This window comes from Salvelinus sp. IW2-2015, linkage group LG10 (assembly GCF_002910315.2).
Source record: "Salvelinus sp. IW2-2015 linkage group LG10, ASM291031v2, whole genome shotgun sequence".
Classification (NCBI taxonomy): domain Eukaryota; kingdom Metazoa; phylum Chordata; class Actinopteri; order Salmoniformes; family Salmonidae; genus Salvelinus; species Salvelinus sp. IW2-2015.
In genome coordinates this window covers 9,067,801-9,085,106 of record NC_036850.1, presented here as the reverse complement: position 1 = coordinate 9,085,106, position 17,306 = coordinate 9,067,801, and the positions used below count along the sequence as shown (strand labels likewise).

Here is a 17,306-nt window from a genome sequence, read left to right as displayed (position 1 = left end):
ACTTTGATTACACTATCACTCGTATTTCATATGTCACAAGGATTCATCGATATGTACGCTACGATGCTGGTAAAGTTGTCTCGTGCACCTACAGTCCTGGTCATAAAAAAAGCTATCTTTTATATTTTTTGACACGCAAAGACCCAAACGGCGTTCCATAGAAATCCTGGTTGAGAATGAAACGACTGAACAAATGAACAACCAAACAGCACAGTAAGTAAGTGAAAGAAATAGGTTTTGATTTTGTTTTACTGGTAATGGGGACATACGTAAATGCCAACAAAATACCTTTTTGGTCAGTGTGGTGTGCGTGTGTAAACCTTTATTTAACTAGGTAAGTCAGTTAAGAACAAATTCTTATTTACAATGACAGCCTACCCTGGCCAAATCCGGACGACGCTGGGCCAATTGTGCGTCGCCCTATGGGACTCCCAATCATGGCCGGATGTGATACGGCCTGGATTCGAACCAGGGACTGTAGTGACGCCTCTTGCACAGATGCAGTGCCTTAAACCGCTGTGTCTATGTGTTAACTATTTAACTGTACTAGAATGCTTAAAATGCCGCTTAAGTTTTTCTTTGGCAAGGAAAATATTGGATATCGGTATTGGCCAAAAATGTCATATCGGTGCATCACTAGTATTCACTGTAGTGTTTTTGCTGACTTTACTTTAGTATTTAGTGTAATATTTTTGCGGACATTACTAGAATACCATAGTATTCACTGTAGTGTTTTTGCGGACATGACTGTAGTTTACTATAGTATTCACTGTAGTGTTTTTGCGGACTTTACTGTAGTATATTGTAGTATTTACTGTAGTGTTTTCACATACATGACTGTAGTATATTATAGTGTGTTTGCAAACATGACAATAGTACAGTGGCTTGCAAAAGTATTCACCCCCTTGGCATTTTTACTATTTTGTTGCCTTACAACCTGGAAATAAAATAGATTTTTGGGAGGTTTGTATCATTGGATTTAGACAACATGCCTACCACTTTGAAGATGCAAAATAATTTTTATTGTGAAACAAACAAATAACACAAAAAAACAGAAAACTTGAGCGTGCATAACTATTCACCCCCCCAAAGTCAATACTTTGTAGAGCCACCTTTTGCAGCAATTACAGCTGCAAGTCTCTTGGTGTATGTCTCTATAAACTTGCCACATCTAGCCATTGGGATTTTTGCCCATTCTTCAGGGCAAAACTGCTTCAGCTCCTTCAAGTTGGATGGGTTCCGCTGGTGTACAGCAATCTTTAAGTCATACCACAGATTCTAAATTGGATTGAGGTCTGGGCTTTGACTAGGCCATTCCAAGACATTTAAATGTTTCCCCTTAAACCACACGAGTGTGGCTTTAGCAGTAGGCTTAGGGTCATTGTCCTGCTGGAAGGTGAACCTCCGTCCCAGTCTCAAATCTCTGGAAGACGGAAACAGGTTTCCCTCAAGAATTTCCATGTATTTAGCGCCATCCATCATTCCTTCAATTCTGACCAGTTTCCCAGTCCCTGCCAGCATGATGCTGCCACTACCACGCTTCACTGTGGGGATAGTGTTCTCAGGGTGATGAGAGGTGTTGGGTTTGCGCCAGACATAGCGCTTTCCTTGATGGCTAAAAAGCTACATTTTAGTCTTATCTGACCAGAGTACCTTCTTCCATATGTTTGGGGAGTCTTCCACATGCCTTTTGGCGAACACAACGTGTTTGCTTATTTTTTTCTTTAAGCAATGMCTTTTTTCTGGCCACTCTTCCGTAAAGCCCAGCTCTGTGGAGTGTACAGCTTAAAGTGGTCCGATGGACAGATACTCCAATCTCCGCTGTGGAGCTTTGCAGCTCCTTCAGGGTTATCTTTGGTCTCTTTGTTGCCTRTCTGATTGATGCCCTCCTTGCCTGGTCCGTGAGTTTTGGTGGTTAGCCCTCTCTTGGTAGGTTTGTTGTGTTGCCATATTCTTTAAAAAATTTTATAATGGATTTAATGGTGCTCCGTGGGATGTTCAAAGTTAAGGATATTTTTTTAGAACCCAACCCTGATCTGTACTTCTCCACAACTTTGTCCCTGACCTGTTTGGAGAGCTCCTTGYTCTTCATGGTGCTGCTTGCTTGGTGGTGGCCCTTGCTTAGTGGTGTTGCAGACTCTGGGACACTTTCAGAACAGGTGTATATTTACTGAGACCATGTGACACTTAGATTGCACACAAGTGGACTTTATATAACTAATTATGTGACTTCTGAAGGTAATTGGTTGCACCAGATCTTATTTAGGGGCTTCATAGCAAAGGGGGTGAAGACATATGCACGTACCATTTTTCAGTTTTTTCTTTTTTGAATTTTTTGAAACAAGTAATTTTTTGGTGTATGTCCATTACATGAAATCCAAATAAAAATACATTTAAATTACAGGTTGTAATGCAACAAAATAGGAAAATGCCAAGGGGGATGAATACTTTTGCAAGGCACTGTATATTGAAGATTAACACTTCATTTGGATAGTCCATCTGTAGACGCTCTAGACCCATCAAACTCAACTCTGGTCCTCAAAGCCAGTTCCACTGCATTTTTTTATTGTTCCGCTCTAATCAGGGACTGTGAATAAAACAGTCATGTCCGCAAAAACACTACAGTGAATATATAGTATACTTCAGTCATGTCCGCAAAAACACTCCAACGAATTCTATAGTATATACTGTACATATACAGTGGAAGAAAAAGTAAACTCAGCAACAACAACAAAAAAGTCCCTTTTTTCAGGACCCTGTTTTCAAGATAATTGGAAAAACCAAATAACTTCACAGATCTTCATTGTAAAGGGTTTAAACACTGTTTCCATGCTTGTTCAATGAACCATAAAAATTAATGAACATGCACCTGTGGAACGGCCGTTAAGGCACTAACAGCTTACAGACGGTAGGCAATTAAGGTCACAGTTATAAAACGTAGGACACTAAAGAGGCTTTCTACTGACTCTGAAAAACACCAAAAGAAAGATGCCAGGGTCCCTGTTCATTCTGCGGAACGTGCCTTAGGCATGCTGCAGCTGACGCAGGCAGATGCAATGCACTACTAACAGCGTCGTAGCGGACAGTGATCAGAGGCAACAGGACAACTGCAAGCAACATGCACAGTGTCAACACGCAGTTACACCAGGAACGCACAATCCCTCCATTAGTGCTCAGACTGTCCGCAATAGGCTGAGAGAGGCTGGACTGAGGCTTGTAGACCTGTTGTAAGTCAGGTCCTCAACAGACATCACCGCAACAACGTCACCTATGGGCACAAACCACCGTCGCTGGACCAGACAGGACTGGCAAAATGTGCTCTTCACTGACGAGTCGCGGTTTTGTCTCACACAGGGGTGATGGTCGGTTTGTGTTTATCGTCGAGGAATGAGCGTTACACAGAGGCCTGTACTCTGGAGCGGGGTCAATTTGGAGGTGGAGGGTCCGTCATAGTCTGGGGCGGTGTGTCACAGCATCATCAAACTGAGCTTTGTTGTCATTGCAGGCAATCTCACGCTGTGGTGTTACAGGGAAGACATCCTCCTCCCTCATGTGGTACCCGTCCTGCAGGCTAATCCTGCTCGTTCCGTGCGTGATTTCCTGCAAGACAGGAATGTCAGTGTTCTGCCATGGCCAGCGAAGAGCCCGGATCCCAATCCCATTGAGCACGTTTGGGTTCTGTTGGATCGGAGGGTGAGGGCTAGGGCCATTCCCCAGAAATGTCCGGGAACTTGCAGGTGCCTTAGTGGAAGAGTGGGTTAACATCTCATAGCAAGAACTGTCAAATATGGTACAGTCCACGAGGAGGAGAGCACTGCAGTTCTTAATGCAGTGGTCACACCAGATACTGACTGTTACTTTTGATTTTGACCCCTTTGTTCAGGGACACATTATTCAATTTCTGTTAGTCACGTCTGTGGACTTGTTCAGTTTATGTCTCAGTTGTTGAATCTTGTTATGTTCATAGAAATATTTACACATGTTAAGTTTGCTGAAAATAAACGCAGTTGACAGTGAGATGACGTTTCGTTTTTTGCAGAATTGGTCAGAAAATTTGATCTGATCTTCATCACAACAAGTCACAACAATAGACAAACACGGTCTGCTTAAACTAATAACACACAAACAATTATARGTTTTCATGTCTTTATTGAACACACCGTGTAAACATTCACTGTGCAGGGTGGGAAAAGTATGTGAGCCCTTGGAGTTAATAACTGGTTGACCCTCCTTTGGCAGCAATAACCTCAACCAAACGTTTCTGGAGCTGTGGATCAGACTTGAACAACYGTCAGGAGGAATTTTGGACCATTCCTCTATACAATACTGTTTCAGTTCAGCAATATTCTTGGGATGTCTCGTGTGAACCTCTCTCTTGAGGTTATGCCACAGAATCTCAATCGGGTTGGGTCTCTCCGTTGTTGATTTGCTTCGGTGTTTTGGGTCGTTGTCCTGTTGCATCACCCAACTTCCATTGAGCTTCATTTGGCAAACACATAGCCTTACATTCTCCTGCAAAATGTCTTGATAAAGTTGGGAATTCATTTTCCGTCGATGATAGCAAGCTGTCCAGCAAAGCAGCCCCAAACCATGATATACTTTACAGTTGGGATGAGGTTTTGATGTTGGTGTGCTGTGCTTTTTGTGTGTGTGTGTGTGTTCCTTCCAAACTTCCTTGCGAACTTCAGACGTGCTGCAATGTTTTTTTTGGACAGCAGTGGCTTCTTCTGTGGTGTCCTCCCATGAACACCATTCTTGTTCAGTGTTTTACGTATCGTAGACTCGTCAACAGAGATGTTAGCATGTTCCAGAGATTTCTGTTAGTCTTTAGCTGACACTCTAGGATTCTTCTTAACCTCATTGAGCATTCTGCGCTGTGCTCTTGCAATCACCTTTGCAGGARGGCCATTCTTAGGGAGAGTAGCAACAATTTGTCTGGACTGATGACCTTCTTTTTRTWWWAACTATGCAAGAACAAATTCTTATTTTCAATGATGGCCTAGGAACAGGGGGTTAACTGCCTTGTTCAGGGGCAGAACAACAGATTTTTKCCTCGGGGATTCGATCTTGCAACCTTTCGCTTACAAGTCCAACGCTCTAACCACTAGGCTACCTGCCACCCCTTTCCAGACAAACATCAAGGCTTTTAGAGATATGTTTGCAACCCTTTCCAGCTTTATGCAAGTCAACATTTCTTAATCTTAGGTCTTCTGAGATCTCTTTATTTCGAGGCATGGTTCACATCAGGCAATGCTTCTTGTGAATAGCGAACTCAAATTTTGAGTGTTTTTTTATACAGGACAGGGCAGCTCTGACCAACATCTCCAATCTCGTCTCATTGATTGGACTCCAGGTTAGCTGACTCCTGACTCCAACTAGCTTTTGGAGAAATAATTGCCATACACTGTGAATGTTTAAATTATGATTCAATAAACATACAATAATTTGTGTCTTATTAGTTTTTAAGCCACTGTTTGTCTATTGTTGTGACTTAGATGGAAGGGGACTATCTTGCTGTAGGAGAGATGAATGAGGTGAATAATTAGCTCAACAGCATGAGCACTAACACTTTTATTATAGAATGTGTGGCATCGTGTTACAATGGCATATGTATTATATTCTGAGCAGCATGAGTTCTTGCATCCTGGAGAGCTGGGCTTTCGAAAAGCATGGCCTTGTACAGTGTGATGATGAAGAGTCTCAAATGCCATCTTAATAGACTATGATATTATAGGCAACCTACCAGTTCCATAAAATGACACAGCCACGCAGGAGTATTTCTGTCACGGTACTTGATGGCGTCATGGACTGAATAGACATGGAACATTACCATAAATTCAGTAAAATGTAAGGCCAAGGGAATGTGGACCAAAGGATAGGGGGGGTCCTAACCAAGTACGTACCTATGGCAACCCTGCCTCCCTAACCAGCTATGGGTATGTGATCTCATGTTCCCGAGGAAGCCCTCGTATTAGAAAAGGAGCACATCTTAGAACAGTTATAACCAAAGGGAAATTTTGGGATTTACAAACTACAGCCACTAAATACCTGCTGTTGTTAATGAAGATATGGATTTCACCTTTCTGTAGTGTCGTGATATCAGTCTTTGCTGTCATCTAGTGGACATTTTGCTCAATTGCCGTCAGCTATGTTTAGACTGTCGTTGTTCATGTTTTGCTGTATACTATGGAATATATTGCTTTCTTATTCTTGACACTTCTCCCAGTCATATTTAAGGTTAGACATACCTTTCTAAGTGTCCTGATACTCTAGCTTGGAGTTGTATTTTTATGATAACATAGCTACAGTATTTCACTTTTTAATGTGTATAGTATTGCTTACTAGGTGTGTCCAATCAATTTTGAAACACTCCCTCTTCAAATTAGGGCTAATTGAAAAATCTGTTCAAAAGAGGACATTGTATTATTTCTTTTACTCCTGACGATGGCCATGCAGCGAAACACGTCGGATTTTTTAAAACTTAGTTTCTATTGAACATGCCATACAAATAAAGGCATTTTAATTAATTATATGAAGATTGCCTTGGTCCTCCTTTATTTTGATGACCAATTCACCCCTTTTTCCAGAGCACTTCTGTCTACCAAAATGTACTATTGTGTACCTCAGTGCGCTCCCTTCCTCTCTTTCTACTGTTTGTCTATTGTTGTGACTTAGATGGAAAGGGACTATCTTGCTAGGAGATGAATGAGGTGAATAATTAGCTCAACAGATGAGCCCTAACACTTTTTGATTATGAATGTGTGGCATCGTGGTTTATATATTAGCAAGGCTCTCTGAGATGGGCTTTGCAAAGCAGGCTGATGGGATGTAKGTCATCCTTATAGACTAATGATATTATAGGCAAACCTAGCCAGTCATGTAAAATACACAGTCCTGAACAGCAGGAGTATTTCTGCYTACTGTGGCGTATGGACGATAGACATGGAAATTCATAAATTCATAAAATATAAGGCCAAGGGAATTGGCCACAGAAGGGGGGGCGGGGCATTATACAGAACATTAACACGTATACGGTTGACTCATTAGGCTTTGTTTAATGCTAGTGGCAGGTCATTAGTAAACATAGAAAAGAGTAGAGGGCTAAGAAAGCTGCCCTGCGGTACACCACACTTTACGTGTTTAACATTAGAGAAGCTTCCATTAAAGAACACCATTCTGTGTTATATTGGATAGATACTGTAGCTCTGAATCTACAATATGGCAGAGGTTGAAAAGCCATAACACATACTGTACATTTTTTCAACAACAGGTTATGGTGAATAATATCGAAGGCTGCTCTGAAATCCAATAGTACAGCTCCCACAAACTTCTTATTATCAATTTATTTTAAACAAATAATTAGTCATTTGTGTCTGTACAYTWTATGTTGAGTGCCATTCTRTATAAGCATACTGAAAGTCTGTTGTTAATTTGTTTACAAGAAATAGTGTCTGGTGAAAAACACTTTTTTTCCCAAAKGTTTGCTAAGAGTCTGCAGCAAGATGATTGGCCGGCTSTTAGAACCAGCAAAGCAGTGCTTTACCTCTCTTGGGTCATGGAATGACTTTGGCTTCCCTCCAGGTCTGAGGACAAACATTTAGGCAACAAAAGGTTTTGTGACAGATGAGCAATCTGATTCATTGAAAGACGGAGTTGAATTAGTCTTTCAGCCTATAATTTAATTTAAAGTATTCCAAAGCCTTTTTCCATCATATTTAGTCATTTATCTTGGTTTCTTAATACAATTTCTKATTTTTGTTCAGTTTAGTCACATAATTCCTCAATTTACAGTAAATTTGCCAATCAGATGTGCAGCCAGACTTATTCATCACTCTTTTTGCCTCATCCCTCTCAACCCTCTCCCTCTTCTGAGCAGTGGTGTAAAGTACTTAAGTAAAACTACTTTAAAGMACTGCTTAAATATTTTTGGGGGGGTATCTGTACTTTACTTTACTATTTATATTTTTGCCAACTTTTACTTTTACTTCACTACATTCCTAAAGAAAATAATGTACTTTTTACTCAATACATTTTCCTTGACACCCAAAAGTACTCGTTATATTTTGACAGGAAATGGACCAATTCACACTTATCTAGAAAACATCCCTGGTCATCCCTACTGCCTCTGAGCTGTTAGACTCATTAAACACAAATGCTTTGTTTGTAAATTATGTCTGAGTGTTGGAGTATGCCCCTGGCTATCTGTCAATAAAAATAAAATTGTGCCATTTGGTTTGTTTAATATAAGGAATAGGAAATTATTTATACTTTTACTTTTGATACTTACGTACATTTTAGCAATTCCATTTACATTGACACTTAAGTATATTTAAAAACAAATACTTCTAACTTGTACTCAAGTTGTATTTTACTGGGTGACTTTCACTTTGTACTTGAGTCATTTTCTATTACGGTATCTTTACTTTTACTCAAGTATGACAATTGAGAACTTTTTCCACCATTGCTCTTGAGTGGAGAGCTTGATGAAAACCAGTCTATATTCAGGTCACCCAGAAAGTAGACCTCTGTTAACATCAGACATTATCAAGCAATGTACACATATTATCCAGATAATTAATGTTAGTACTTGGCACCCCAAAAGAAGAGGCTTTTGTGAATAAGTGAAGGAGAAAACTTTTGAAGCTCACTATGGTCTTTTTCTCCTGCCCTTTTCCCATAGTAATTTCCTGGATTTGGATAGCCATGTTGTGGAGTCTTTACAACCCTTTGCTACCACTTGGTAGACATCCCCTTGGATAGATGTGCATAAGCAGAKATACCTATATCGGTCCACCAGGGGACAGCAAAATTCACTTATGGTGATGACTAATCTTGGTAAAGAGTTTGTTGTCCTAAAATGACGAATTACTGTCTCCTGGATGTTAGAATTCTCAATTCAAATGAGCAAAAACAATGTCGGTATCAGTTACATAATCAAACCTCCCAATGTTAAGAAAACATCTTATACATTACATTTTTTTCTTCTCTGCACAAAAAGAAGAAGGGGGAAAGAATGACAGATTGTAAACTGTTAAGATAAACAAATGTACTGTTTTTGCGCAGTGGCCAGACAGAGTTAGCTTTTCCACCAGATAATCTTGATCGGGAACAATACAAGGTGACAATGTGAGGGAGCTGGCAGCAGCCACTGCTTGGCTTGGCCTGGCCTGAGAGAGCAAGCCCAGAGCTGCTGAGCTGGGGAGAACGGGAATTATGGGTGATGTATTGTTGTGGAGACAGATGAGCTGTGGATGTGGGACTACACAACTCTCTCTCTCACTCCTTGAATCTAAGTATTCACATGGCAGTGTAATCAGCCTTTTCCCTGGAATAGACGGAACATGATATGTCAACATAGAGATAGCATGAAAAGTTAGAAAAAAATACACTTCAATTATATCTGATACYTAAGGTGTCTCTGATGTACTCTCCTAGACTGCCAGAGCTAGTCCCCTTAAAAACAACCCAAGCCTTCCAGTTTGTTTCAATTTATTTCTAATGAGAAAAACAAAACATCACAACCTTATCCACAATGGTTTATGAAGCAAGTTAACTTTACTTATTTCTTGTGCAAAACAACTAGATCYAAAAGTTTACAACTGGATAAATGAGACCCATGCCTCTGCTGCAAARGACTGGTTGTCAAGTAGAGGTCATATTGTATCTTGCATTTCTTTACAAGCTGAATATGGTGTTTGGCCTTATCACACACCTTTTCCCTTGTTCTCCCAGATAAAACATCTGTGCAGAACAGTGCTGTGGCTTCTAGTAAAACACATTGAGCTTTCTCTTTATCTAAGATTGATAATAGCCATAAAATCACAGCAAAGACTATGGTACTGCTCCACTGAGATTACAGTTCATGTTGTTAGTAACACAACATTTTGCATCCCGGGGCAGTTCTGAGAAGAGACTATCTTTTCATTACATCTGTGCAGTGTGTCAGTGCAGAAAGAATGAATTAGGAAGACCCCATCACATTGAATAGGTCCTACAGGCACCCCATCCCTCATGTGCTGGCAGCAGAATAAGGAGAGTGACATGATGACATACACCCATCAGCACATGCCTCATGTCACAGATATCTTGCCCAACACAGAGAACTTTAGAGATAAACCAGAATGGATGATCTGAGAGCATGGTTGATGCCTGGAAACATGTGTTACAGTATCATACAAAGCATCTGCATCACAGGAGGCTGCAGCGGGGAGGACGGCTCATAATAATGGCTGGAATGGAGTGAATGGAATGGTATCAAACACATGGCAACCACGTGTTTGATGTGTTTGATAGCAATCCATTATTCCGTTCCAGCCATTACTATGAGCCCGCCCTCCCCAATTAAGGTTCCACCAGCCGCCTGTGATCTGCAGTATACACAACCTTTTTGTAGTAGTCTCACTTTCAGCATTTATTGAGTGTTTAAGTGCAAATAAGGATTATTTATAGATTTAAATTATAAAGCATCCATAACCTATTGTTTCAGCATTCACACTGTTGGGGCAAAGCTGTTGCAGATTAATACAAACTCAAGAGAACAAATTATAAACATATTTATCTAACACACCCACCCTTAAGGAAAACATGCAGGAAATAGGATAAAATGCTAATTTCCATCAATTAGTAGTGGTTGATTTTTAAGTGCAGTATTGTGCTTGGCACCTCTTGCCATGTCTCGGCTGGCAGAGCCTGTGTGTGTTGTGGCAACATAAGGGAACAAATAGCACGGTTGCTATTTGCGCGTACATTTCTGATTTTCAGAACCATGAGCTAAAACCAAAAGGGAGAAAGTCTATCCSCAGTGGCAGCCTGTGCAAGTCATAACTCAGCTAAAGGCTTGTGGATGCCAAGGCATGGTATAGGTAACGCTCTCTGTATCACACGTTCACTCATCACTTAGTCCTAATGTTCAGTTTACCCTCAACACTTTCCTCTTGACGTTGCTCTTTCCTCTTGAAAAACAACAATGCGCAATGTGTGACTGATTCATCCCCAAWGTATGATTTCTCWTTTTTTTTATGATTCAAACATTGACTATATTGTATAACGTTCAGGATAAACTTTAAATGATGGATACTTTCAGTCTCAATAATAACTATGCTGTGCCTAGTTGGCTACTGTTATAGGACATACACATACTGTAATATGCCACATATATTACCATAATATGCAGTACCAGTCAAAAGTTTGGACACAACTACTCATTCCAGGGTTTTTCTTTATTTGGACTATTTTCTACATTGTAGAARAGTAGTTATACTGGACCCGCTAAATGTACAGTAGCCTTTATCCAGCTATCCAGTTAGCTAAACACTCATTTAAATTACTCTGTGGGAAGCAGGATGCCGTTTTGGAAGTTACTTGAATCACAGTGTGAAACTGCAACAAACACAAAAGTACATGTTTTCAGTTACAGTAGTATAGAGCACAGAATTGCTCTACAATAACTGCACTAAATGTATGAAATAAGAATAAGAGTACTCAATAAACAGCAAGTATAAAATAAGTTACTAGAATGCAACTGTATGCTTGGATATTACTCAGCTAGGTATCTTAGGGAGAAATAGCATTGAAGCTAATGCAAAGTAGCTAACAGCTATTAAAAAAAAAATATTTATATATAATACTTTTATTTAACCAGGTAGCCAGTTGAGAACTGTGACCTGGCCAAGATAAAAGCAAAGCAGTGCGACAAAAACAACAACACAGAGTTACACACAATAAACAAACGTACAGTCAATAACACAATAGAGAAATTATGTACAGTGTGTGCAAATGTAGAAGATTAGGGAGGTAAGGCAATAAATAGGCCATAGAGCAAATAATTACAATTTAGCATCAACACTGGAGTGATAGATGTGCAGATGATATGTGCAAGTAGAGATATCGGGGTGCAAAAGAGCAAGAAGATAATATAACAATATGGGGATGAGGTAGTTGGGTGTGCTATTTACAGATTGGCTGTGTACAGGTACAGTGATCGGTAAGCTGCTCTGACAGCTGATGCTTAAAGTTAGAGAGGGATATAAGTATCCAGCTACAGTGATTTTTGCAATTCGTTCCAGTCATTGGCAGCAGAGAACTGGAAGGAAAGGTGGCTAAAGGAAGTATATGGCTTTGGGGATGACCAGTGAAATATACTGCTGGGAGTGCGTGCTATGGTGGTGTTGATATGGTGACTAGTGAGCTGAGATAAGGCGGGCTTTTTACCTAGCAAAGACTTATAGATGACCTGGAGCCAGTGGGTTTGGCGACAAATATGTAGCGAGGGCGAGCCAACGAGAGCATACAGGTCGCAGTGTTATATGGGGCTTTAGTGACAAAATGGAAGGCACTGTGATAGCTACATCAGTTTGCTGAGTAGAGTGTTGGAGCTATTTTGTAAATGACATCGCTGAAGTCAAGGATCGGTAGTATAGTCCGTTTTACAAGGGTATGTTTGGCAGCATGAGTGGAGGCTATTTTGCGAAATAGGAAGCCGATTCTAGATTTAATTTTGGATTTGAGATGCTTAATGTGTGTCTGAAGGAGAGTTTACAGTCAAACCAGACATTTACAGTTGAAGTCGGACGTTTACATACACCTTAGCCAAATACATTTAAACTCAGTTGTTCACAATTCCTGACATTTAATCCAATTAAAAATTCCCTATTTTAGGTCAGTTAGGATCACCAGTTTATTTTAAGAATGTAAATGTCCAGAGTAATAGTAGAGAGAATGACTATTTCAGCTCTTTATTTCTTTCATCACATTCCCAGTGGGTCAGAAGTTAGTTACACTCAATTAGTATTTGTAGCATTACCTTTAAATTGTTTAACTTGGGTCAAACGTTTCGGGAAGCCTTCCACGAGCTTCCCACAATAAGTTGGGTGAATTTTGGCCCCTCCTCCTGACAAGCTGGTGTGATCTGAGTCAGGTTTGTAGGTCTCCTTGGCTCGCACACGCTTTTTCAGTTGTGCTCACACATTTTCTATAGGATTGAGGTCAGGGATTTGTGATGGCCACTCCAATACCTTGACTTTGATGTCCTTAAGCCATTTTGCCACAACTTTGGAAGTATGCTTGGAGTCATTGTCCATTTGGAAGACCCATTTGCGACCAAGCTTTAATTGCTGACYTCTTGAGATGTTGCTTCAATATATCCACATAATTTCCCTGCCTCATGATGCCATCTATTTTGTGAAGTGCACCAGTCCCTACTACAGAAAAGCACCCCCACAACATGATGCTGCAACCCCCGTGCTTCACGGTTGGGATGTTCTTCAGCTTGCAAGCCTCCCCCTTTTCCCTCCAAACATAACGATGGTCATTATGGCCAAACAGTTCTATTTTTGTTTCATCACACCAGAGGACACTTCTCCAAAAAGTACGATCCTAGTCCCAATGTGCAGTTGCAAACTGTAGTCTGGCTTTTTTATGGCGGTTTTGGAGCAGTGGCTTCTTCCTTGCTGAGCGGCCATTCAGGTTATGTCGATATAGAACTCGTTTTACTGTGGATATAGATACCTTTGTACCTGTTTCCTCCAGCATCTTCACAAGGTCCTTTGCTGTTGTTCTGGGATTGATTTGCACATTTTGCACCAATGTACGTTCATCTCTAGGAGACAGAACACGTCTCCTTCCTGAGCGGTATGACGGCTGCGTGGTCCTATGGTGTTTATACTTACTATTGTTTTGTACTATTGTTTGTACAGATGAACGTGGTACCTTCATGCATTTGGAAATTGCTCCGAAGGATGAACCAGACTAGTGGAGGTCTACGATAGTTTTCCTGAGGTCTTGGCTGATTTCTTTTGATTTTCCCATTATGTCAAGCAAAGAGGCACTGAGTTTGAAGGTAGGCCTTGAAATACATCCACAGGTACACCTCCAATTGACTCAAATGATGTCAATAAGCCTATCAACAGCTTCTAAAGCCATGAGATCATTTTCTGGAATTTTCCAAGCTGTTTAAAGGCACAGTCAACTTAGTGTATGTAAACTTCTGACCTACTGGAATTGTGATACAGTGAATTATAAGTGAAATAATCTGTCTGTAAACAATTGTTGAAAAGATTACTTGTGTCATGCACAAAGTAGATGTCCTAACCGACTTGCCAAAAGTATAGTTTGTTAACAAGAAATTTGTGGAGTGGTTGAAAAACGAGTTTTAATGACTCCAACATAAGTGTATGTAAGCTTCCGACTTCAACTGTAGGTATTTGTAGTTGTCCACATATTCTAAGTCAGAACCGTCCAGAGTTGCGGGCAGCAAACGGTTGAAGAGCATGCACTTAGTTATACTAGCATTTAAAAGCAGTTGGAGGCCACAGAAGGAGTGTTGTATGGCATTGAAGCTCGTTTGGAGATTTGTTAACACAGTGACTAAAGAAGGGCCAGATGTATACAGAATGMGGTCGTCTGTGTAGAGGTGGATCAGAGAATCACCAGCAGCAAGAGCGACATTGATATATACAGGGAAAAGAGTCGGCCCGAGAATTTAACCCTGTGGCACCCCCATAGAGTCTGCCAGAGGTCCGAACAACAGGCCCTCCYATTTGACACACCTAACTCTTTCCAAGATGTAGTTGGTGAACCAGGTGAGGCAGTCATTTGAGAAACCAAGGCTATTGAGTCTGCCGATAAGAATGCAGTGATTAACAGAGTTGAAAGCCTTGGCCAGGTCGATGAAGACTGCTGCACAGTACTGTCTTTTATCGATGGCAGTTATGATATCGTTTAGGACCTTGAGCATAATGGTCGGTGATCTGTTTGTTAAAAACTTCTCTAGGGTAGGGGGCAGCATTTTCACGTTTGGATGAAAAGRATACCCAAATTCAACTGCCAGCTACTCATCCCCAGGAGATAGGTTATGCATATTATTAGTAGATTTGGATAGAAAACACTCTGAAGTTTCTAAAACTGTTTGAATCATGTCTGTGAGTATAACAGAACTTATTTAGCAGGCGAAACCCAGAGGACAAACCATTCAGATACTTTGAAGTATCTAGCCGTCCATTGGAAGACACATTTGCAGCCCAAGCTTTAATTCTGACACTCTTGAGACTGTTTGCTTCAATATATTCACCATAATTTCTCTCTCATGATGCCATCTATTTTGTGAAGTGCACCAGTCCCTACTACAGAAAAGACCCAAACACTGATGTCGCAACCCCTGTTGCCACGGTTGATTTCTTCAGCTTGCAAGCCTCCCCCTTTCCCTCAACATAACGATAGTCATTTGTCCACAACGTTATTTTTGTTCATCACAACCAGAGGACACTTCTCCAAAAGTACGAATCCTAGTCCCAATGTGCAGATTGCAACACGTAGTCTGCTTTTATCGTTTTTGGAGCAGTGCTTCTTCCAATGCTATACGAGCGATTCAGGTTATCTGTCAGAATATGACACTCGTTTTACTGATGAAGATACCGATTTACCTTGTACCTGTTTCCTCCCAGCTTCACAAGTCCTTGCCTTTGTTCTGGAGATTGATTTGCACATTTTGCACCAATACGTTCATCTCTAGGAGACAGAACACGTCTCTTCGAGCGGTATGACGGGCTCGTGGTCACCAAATTATCAGGTGTTTATACTTACATAGTTTTGTACTATTGTTTGTAGATATAACGTATCAAGGTACCTGCATGCATTTGAAATTGCTCCGAAGGATGAACCAATGAAGTGGCGTCTACTATTTCTGGCTCTTTCTTTTGATTTTTCCCATATCGTCAAGCAAAAGAGCACTGAGTTTGAAGGTAGGCCTTGAAATACATCACCAAGAGTACACCTCCAATTGACTCAAAATGATGTCAATAAGCTATCAACAGCCAAGTCCATGAGATCAATTTCTGGAATTTTCCAAGCTGTTTAAAGGCCAGTCCACTTAGTGAGTGAAAAACTTCTGACCTACTGGAATTGTAGGATACATGAATTATAAGTGAATAACTGTCTGTAAACAATTCTTGAAAGATTACTTGTTGTCATGCACAAAGTATAGTCCTAACCGACTTGCCAAAAAGTTAAGTTTTAACGAAATTTGTTTGGAGGGGTTAGAAAAACGATTTTAATGACTCCAACATAAGTGTATGTAAGCTTCCGACTTCCACTGTAGGTACTTTGTAGTTGTCACATTTCTAAGTCAGAACCGTCCAGAGTTGCGGGCAGCAAACGTTGAAGAGCACTGACTAGTTATAACCTAGCATTTAAAAGAGTTGGCAGCCACACAGAAGGAATGTTTGTATGGCATGAAGCTCGTTTGGAGATTTGTTAAACACAGTGACTAAAGAAGGGCCGAATTTATACAGAAATGGGTCTCTATGTAGAGGTGGATCAGAGAATCACCAGCAGCAAGACGACATTGGATATATACGGAAAAAGAGTCGGCCCGAGAATTTAACCCTGTGGCACCCCAGTGAAGTCTGCCAGAGGTCCGAACAACCGGCCTCCGATTTGACACACCAACTCTTCCAAGATGTAGTTGGTATAAACCCAGGTGAGGGCAGTCATTTGAGAAACCAAGGCTATTGAGTTCGCATGAAGAATGCAATGATTAACAGAGTTGAACGCTGGCCAGGTCGATGAAGACTGCTGCACAGTACTGTACTTTATACGATGCAGTTATGATATCGTTTAGGACCTAGAGCCAAATGGTCGTGATCTGTTTGTTAAAAACTTCCTAGCTGTAGGGGGCAGCATTTCACGTTTGGATGAAAAATATACCCAAATTCAACTCCAGCTACTCATCCCCAGGAATAGGTTATGCATATTAATAGTAGATTTGGATAGAAACACACTCGGAGTTTCTAAAACTGTTAATCATGTCTGGAGATATAACAGTAACTTATTTAGCAGCGAAACCCAGAGGACAAAACCATTCAGATAAAAAAAAATTGAGGTCACGTACTTTCCTGATTTTTGCAATTGCTTTTTGAATGCTGTCAGTTCCTACGGCTTCACTGGATGTCAACAGTCCTGAAATATTTGAGGTTATTCCTTTTGTGTAATGAAGAAATACGGCATCTTGAAGTCGAGTCACTCTAGGTGTCGCTGGTATGTGAAGTGCATTCCAAAATGGCATGCTACATTTAGTTTAATCTGTATTGAACAAACAAGATCATCCGTCTTCAATTTCGAGATTAATGTTAAAAAAATACACTAAAAGTTGTATACAAAGTTAGTTTGACATTTTTTGGCAAAGTTTATAAGGTAACCTTGAGAATTTTGTCGTCACGTTGAGCAAGTTGAAACCTGTGTTTTTCTGGATCAATCAACGCAGCGAAATATAATGAATTTTGGATATATATCGACAATTAATCGAACCAAAA

The 17,306-nt window shown here is 40.5% G+C and overlaps 1 pseudogene; it reads right to left on the bottom strand.

Annotated features, from left to right (window-relative positions):
- LOC139028293 (type-2 angiotensin II receptor-like) overlaps positions 1-2,092 on the bottom strand; it is a 12,804-nt pseudogene extending 10,712 nt beyond the window's left edge.
- Between the last annotated feature and the right edge of the window lie 15,214 nt (positions 2,093-17,306).